This window comes from Panthera tigris, chromosome D2 (genome assembly GCF_018350195.1).
Source record: "Panthera tigris isolate Pti1 chromosome D2, P.tigris_Pti1_mat1.1, whole genome shotgun sequence".
Lineage (NCBI taxonomy): Eukaryota > Metazoa > Chordata > Mammalia > Carnivora > Felidae > Panthera > Panthera tigris.
In genome coordinates this window covers 398,358-406,174 of record NC_056670.1, presented here as the reverse complement: position 1 = coordinate 406,174, position 7,817 = coordinate 398,358, and the positions used below count along the sequence as shown (strand labels likewise).

Below are 7,817 nucleotides of genomic sequence, written 5' to 3'. Positions count from 1 at the left end.
ATATCGTTATCCTCCAATCAGCTTCAATTCACAGGAATACTTGCTGGGACAGAAGGACAAAGTTCACCTCCCCCTTCTCACCACTTGCCCTGCTGTGTCTACACTCATTCTCAGACTAACTCTAACTTTCACCTCAATGAGCACCATTCATGTAGGAGACCAAAGAAGAGTCAGATATAGTGCAAAGATAGCTCCATCCTGTAAACAGGTGTCCGTTTCCCGTTCTCCTCAATGCCATGTTTTTTCTCATTTTGTGCTTTTCATCACTAATTTCACCGTTTAGAGTGGGTCATGCTGGAATGCTGTCCAGTGTTCCTAAACACAAAAAGTCTGTGATGTGCCTTAAGGAAAAATACGAGAGTGACATAAGCTTTATTCAGGTATGAGAGTGTTACTGGCCATGAGTTCAATGTTAATTGCATTAACAACACATACTAAATAAGATGTTTGTCAACAAAAACATACATAAAACAGGGTGTGTGTTACTCAGTTGATAAAAATGTGTGACCAAAGGCAGATCACAGGAACCTAGGAACCACGAGTCAGTATTTGTTATTTTAGTGTTTGTGAAGACTTTACAGACATAAGTACTTCAAATAATGACAACTGACTGTAAATAGTCTATATTGTGCTAGATTTATTATTGCTAGAAGTGAAAAATAATGTGATATTTTAGAAAATAATCGTAGGGGAAGAAACATATTTTGGAGTGGAGGTAAGGAAACCAAACTTCTCTAAAACATTTCCCAAAGAAGAAGCTGAAATATAAAGGATAAGGAAAAACATCAGTCATTATTTTGGAAATAGACAAAAGACTGATTTCTGAATAATATTCTGTTGTAACAAGATGCTAAATACAGAAAGAGCTAGGGGGAGCACCCACCAACCAGATGACCATTTCATTTCTATTCTTCACAATTGGTCTGTTTAACTTATTGAAGAATAACTAACAAACATAATATTTGAAGTGTACATGATGATTAGATGTACATATATACTTTAGAACGATTACCAAGATCAAGATAATTAACATATCTATCACTTCACATAATTAGCTCTTTTTTGTGTATATGTGGTACGAACACTTAAGATCTCTCAGCAATTTCAAGCACATGACACCATATTATTAACTCTAGTCACCATGCCATACAGATCCTCAGAACTTTTATTTTTCTAATAACTGAAAATCTGTACCCTTTGATCTACACCAACCCATTTTCTCCTCCCCGGCCCCTGAGAACCACCTTTCTATTATCTGTTTCTGTGTAATGAGATTTTTTTTTTAATTCCACATATAAATAATGTCATACAGTATTTGTCTTTCTCTCTCTGGCTTATTTCACTTAGCATAATGCTCTCCAGATTCATCCATGTTCTACAAGTGGCAGGACTTCCTCCTTTTTGTGGCCAATTCATATTCCATTGTGTATACATGTCACATTTTCTTTATCCATTCATCCATTGATGAACACTTAGCTGTTTCCATATCTTGGCTATTGTGAATAATGATGCAATGAATATGGGTATGCAGATATCTCTTTGAGATACTTATTTCATTTCTTCAGAAATATAGTCAGGTGTGGGATTACTAGATTACATAGAAGTTTATTTTCAATTTTTTGAGGAATCTTCATACTGTTTTCCATATGACTGTATGATTTTATGTTCCTTCCAAAAGTGTATTAAGAATTTCCTTTTCTAGGGGCATCTCAGTGGCTCAGTTGGTGGAGTGTCTGACTCTTGATTTCAGCTCCAGTCATGATCTCACAGTCATGAGATTGAGTCCTGCATTAGGCTCCATGCTGGGCATGAAGACTGCTTGAGATTCTCTCCCTCTCCCTCTGTCCTTACCCTGCTCTAGAAAGAAAGAAAGAAAGAAAGAAAGAAAGAAAGAAAGAAAGAAAGAAAGAAAGAAAAGAGAATTTCCTTTTCTCTACATCCTCTCCAGTATCTGTTATCTCTTGTTTTTGTTTTGTTTTGTTTTGTTTTGTTTTGTTTTGTTTTGTTTTTATTACAACCATCCTAACAGTACACGTTTAAGCGAATATATCATTATGGCTTTGATTTGATTTCCGTGATGAGTAATGATGTTGAGCACCTTTTATATATATATTGGCCATTTGTAGATCATCCAAAATATCTATTTGGGTCCTTTGCCCGTTTTTTAATTGTATTATTTGGGGTTTTTTGGAGTTTTGTTATTTTTTGTTTGTTTGTTTTTGCTATAAAGTTATGAGTTCTTTATACATATTTTGGACATTAACCCCTCATCACAGGTTAGTATAAATTAGTTCCTCCCAAGGGAACCTGGGTGGCTCAGTCAATTAAGCCTCTGACTCTTGGTTTCAGCTCAGTTCATGATCTCATGGTTTGTGGGATCAAGCCCTACATCTGTGCTGACACAGTGCAGAGCCTGCTTGGGATTCTCTCTCTCACTCTACCTCTCCCCTATTTGTACCTCTCTCTCTCTCAAAATTAATAAATAACCTTTAAAATTTTATAATTGAAATTAAAAAAAATTGTTCCTCCTATTCTGTAGGTTGCCTTTTCAATATATTATTTCCTTTGCTGTGCAGAAGCTCTTTAGTATAGTCTCATGTTTTTATTTTAGCTTTTGTTGCCTGGGATTTTGATGTGTTAACTCTTTTTTTTTTTTTTTTTTTTTTTAACTAGGCAAAAACTTTATTAACCTTGTTTCAAAGTTTATTCCCAGGCTTCTTCAGCTTAATTAGCTGCAAAGAATGAATTGTGTATAAGCAAAAACTGAAAAGAATGGCAGTGTCCAAGGAGCTTGGGCTTAAAATATTAAAGATCTAGATTTTAGCATATCCGTGGAAAAATTTTTAAAAAGCACTCATAATATAAAATAGCAGCTCCCAGTAACTTCTTCAAGTTTTATTTTCTTCAGAAGTTGACTCAACTCAGTTTGTTTCCTTCTTGGAAGCTTCATCAAAATTTTCCACAAGATCTGGAACTTCATCATCATCCCCTCTGGTAGTGAGTGGTGCTTTTCCATCCACAGATTCTTCTTAAACTAGTCAGACTTGCTGTACCACGTTGGTTTAAGATCTTGGGTAGCACTTCTGTCAGCTGTTTGGTCTCAGGGTGGCCTTTGTAACAGTCAAAGTGTTTGCTGCCAGGGATGCCTGGACTTAGGGTTCTTGAAGTGGATCACTGTTCCCTGGTTTGTGAACATATTCATTTTTTCAATGCTAGAGATACTGTTTACCCCTAACTTCTTTAAAGAGAACTGAAATTTGTTATCATCTACTATAGCCTTTCTATGAACCACCTTCTGTCAGGTAACAGTTCTTTTCCCACCAACGTGCACTTGTGCTTACAGTTTGCCGAGTTTCCCCAAACTCATGATAGTTTATTGCTCATGATAGTTTATTTCATCTTGGAACAGAAACAGGACCATGTCGGGGACTAGGGCTGGCTGGCGCTCAGGAGATCTCAGGTAGACCAGCTGAGATTAGGTGAGCTCACATGGGAACACAAAATGGCAGCTAACTCACTAATTTTTAAAGGTTCTCTTTCCACATGAGTACAACCAACCACTTCCACTCCCCATCCCTACCACCACTAACCAAGATTTTAGAAATCACGGCATTCACCTCAACTCCTTCCACAACATGCAACCCATACAGATGGAAAATAAAACCTAGAGGAAGCAAGTGATATTTTCCAACATCCTACATTCAAACCTTACCCCGTCAGGGGTGGCGTGGGCCTCTTATTCACCCTCAATCAGAATTCTACCAGTGGGTTTGGAGTCTTATTAGCAAGCCCACTACGTGATTCAGCATATCCCAGGGCCTGATTTTTCCTAACATCTGTCTAACAAGACAAGTTTCAAAATATTTTTCTAGAAAATGCTGACTACAAGGAAATGAAAATAGGCTATTTTATGCATAATAAAAAGAAAAAAGCTAAAAGATTTCAGGAGCCCAACAGAGAATTAGATTAGTAGAATTTACATTCAAATGAAGGTAATGGGTATTTTTTCAATGTTCTCATCATTTCTTCACCAACTTAAAGGCTAGTACTGATATAAAGCACTACATAATTAAAAGTTACCTGAAATCCCAAACTGCTGGCCAACAAATCAAAGTAATTCACACTTATGGAGTTTTTCTTTCAAAATTAGTAAGGCAAATGGAAATCCCAACCATTACATTATGCCTAAATAACCTAACAAAGTAGTTACCATCTTGACGAGAATTCTGACTAAAATGATGTACTAGAACCTACCCATGTTTTGCATAGGGAGGCAGTACAGCTCCTTGTGAAATGTATATGCAGGCTATTCATTATGCCTGGCTTCAAATCCTGGTTTCATAATTTACTAGCTAGGTGACCTTGCAAATACTGCCCATGAAGCATCTAAAACCAAACAGTGCTAAATGCTAACACTTTAAAGGCTTTTATCCAAAACACTGTTGGAAAAATAGAATTTAAAAAACAAACCTCAGGGCACCTGGGTAGCTCAGTTGGTTAAGTGTCTGGCTGCAGCTCAGGTCATGATCTTGCAGTTCGTGAGTTCAAGCCCAACATCAGGATCTGTGCCGACAGCTCAGAGCCTGGAGCCTGCTTTGGATTCTGTGTCTCCCTTTCTCTGCCCCTCCCCCATTTGCACTCTGTCTCTGTCTCTCAAAAATGAATAAACATTAAAAAAAAATTTTAATAAAAAACAAGTCTCCTCCCAAACCAGAAAATCTTTCTGCAAAGGTAGAAGAGAACAAAGACAATTTTACTATCAAATAAGCATTAGCATGAAAGCATAATGTGATACACATCACAGGAAATCTGCTAAGAGATTGTAAAAGGCAGAAAGAAGTTTTACCCTTTTATATAGCCAATAGAAACATCCATTATATACATATTCTCAAAAATAAAAACAAAAACCCATAACCAGTCCTCAAGTAAGAGGACTAGATAGGACCACCTGTCACACAAGTTCATCCTAAATTCACCTGGTAATTGGGGTGGTACTCTGTGTTTGCTAATTGTCTTTGTCCACAGGAAAAATAAACTCATATCTTTATGACAAGAAGTAGCATTACACTGCGCAGGTAGACACTGCCAGAGTCAGGCTCCTATCTCCCACAATAACTGGTGCTCTATCTTCCCTGATGGTTACATTTCAAGGGGCTGGCTCCCAGGTCCTTGAGAAAGATATTCCTGGGTTGTACGGCTGGTAAGACATTTATTTAGCTGCTTAAAAAAATTAACATACATTTCAAAGTGACCAAGAAAGACCTCAATATTACAAGTTTTCTAAAGTAAATGCTCTAGGAAAAGGGAGGCAGTGGGAAGTCTCTTCTTTAATTTTCAGTTAGGAGAAGTAAGCTTCTTATTTTTAATTTGTATTTGGTCTCATAATCTCAAAACTCTTAAAGAAACCAAACTTTATTTATTTAAAAATGTAAACTGAAGTTCTACAAGATTCTCCTTTGTAAAATTCTATTAAGCTTATTTTTCTTTCCTTTTTTTCAGAAAAAAGAATCAATGTTTCTGAACCAAATAATAACAAGGCCCAATTGTCACTTAAGGTGGGGTGTCATATATTATTCAGTTTAATTTAGCTATACATTAGCTACAATTTCTGCTGTGTTGTTTTCCATATATACATTTTTTTATTTTCCCTTATTTTTCACGAAAGCTCTCGTCATGGGAGCACACTGCTGACAGTACCAAGGGCCTCTTGCACCTGGCAGAATGAGAGAATAAGGAGGTAAATGAGTAAGAGAACGAGCAGCCACTGTCTCCCTTTCGACATTCCTAGAACATATTCATCAAATACATACGTAATAATATTTCAAAATCAATGAAAGATAGCAGCAATTTCTTTTGATAAAGCTGCCAACGCTTTTAGTTTCTTTCTACTCCATACTTTGGCCTGCCCTCGTGTATCTATTAGTAGGTTCACAACTATGCACACAGAAAGACTCACATAAGCAAGCTCTTAGATCCAACTGTATAAAGATACACAGGAGACTATTAAAATTCACTATTTTAAGGGTGCCAAAAAAGGTAAGGAGAAGTGTGTCATCTCTACTAGAATACATTGTTTTCAAACAGAAGAGACTAAAAATGTTTAAATAGAGTATGGAAAAGTCATTCATAATCTCCTCTTCCTTTCTTTTTTCAATAGACCCAATAAGACTATAGTGATATGATTTTATTTACTTGTCATCACAAATAGAAGGCGACTTTGGCAGGAGCAATATTATAAGCAAGAAGAATAAACCAACACTGATGTGGTATAGTTTGGAAAGCATAATGAGAATTACTTCTCTCATCTCAGCCTGGAAATTTTCCTGAAATTACGCCATTAGTGCTTCATTCTTTTAACTTCTTAGGAATACCAATTAAAATACATAGGCCTCCCAAAGAGGTAAGATGAGGCTACCTTCATGGTCATATGGTTCTCAGGGAGACTAACATCACAAGATATTTACAACAATGAAGCCAAGCTAAGGGGACTTTTGTGAGGCAAATTCATCCCAAGGTTAAGTTCTGACACAATACAATCTATTTCTGAAGGACAGTAGCAGGAAACCCTTAAGGAGACATGTGAGGTATCTGCACATGTGAAGGAGATGCTCCCAGAAAGAAGATTTCTGAAAAGGGAGAGAAAACAAGGACCACAGCCCATCTTTGCCGTCTGTGTCACTTTGCTTTCATAGATCAGGTAATTCAGAACAAAGTACGAAAGATATATATCGTCCTTGTCCTTCCAACAGTCAGTAGCCAGTCAGATGAGTGGAATCAGTGAACACTAAAATACAAGTGTACAGATGAAATAATTTTCACTATAACAAAAAGTACTATTACTGCACTTACCCTGTAAACAAAATGGCTTAAAAGATCACATTATGCCTTCCTTAAGAGATATTTCAACTACCTTTTGAAACATTTAAGATTTAAAGGAAGTTCTGTTTTTGTGTTTCTTTTTGTTTTTTAGCGCAAAATATCCCAGGTTTATCTTACACTTTCTGTATCCCAGTCCTGAAATCATTCATTTCTCTAGGCACCCCTGGGTCTTGGTAGGAGGAAAGCAATAGATTTAGAAAACAAGTTAGAGACTCTTGGGGTAGTTACTAGAATGGTCATTTCCTTACTGGTAGGCCTTTCCAGAACTATGCAAAAACCCAGATACATATGTTTGTATATCTTTATGCATTTCTCTATTTTACATGTATATATAAAACCTTGATTTCATATGGATAACTGCAATTCTAAGCCAACTACACAAGAATCAATCTAACCTTTCTATTTTCCATGTAATTATTCCTCATTTTACAGGTGGACAGACTGAGGTCTTGGGAGATTATCCAAGGTCACATGGCTGCTAAGAGCTCTTAACCACTTTAAACTAAAATTTTTTTAATGTTTATTTTTTTTAGAGAGAGAGAGACAGAGAGAGACAGAGCAAGTGGGGGAAGAGCAGAGAGAGAGGGAGACACAGAATCCGAAGCAGGCTCCAGGCTCTGAGCTGTCAGCACTGAGCCCATTGCAGGACCTGTGCTGAAGTCAGATGCTTAACCACCTGAGCCACCCAGGCATTCCTCTTAACCACTTTAGAAACAGAAAGAATCCCCTGAGAAGTCTGTCTCTAAGTCATTTTGTGGAATTCATTAAGTGGCTATAGGATCCCAACTCTAAATAGAAAAGTTGCCGAGTAGAAAACACAAAGTCCTTTTCTAGTTCTGTTTTTATAACTGCTGAGATCAAGCAAGTTTGTTCACCTTCAACAACCTGAAGTCTGTTAGTTCCATAAAGTGTATCTAAGTGTAACAGAGCCATATTGC

General features: G+C 36.9%; 1 pseudogene; it reads right to left on the bottom strand.

Annotated features, from left to right (window-relative positions):
• Positions 1–2,921: 2,921 nt before the first annotated feature.
• On the bottom strand, positions 2,922–3,373 carry LOC102963268 (annotated as a pseudogene).
• Between the last annotated feature and the right edge of the window lie 4,444 nt (positions 3,374–7,817).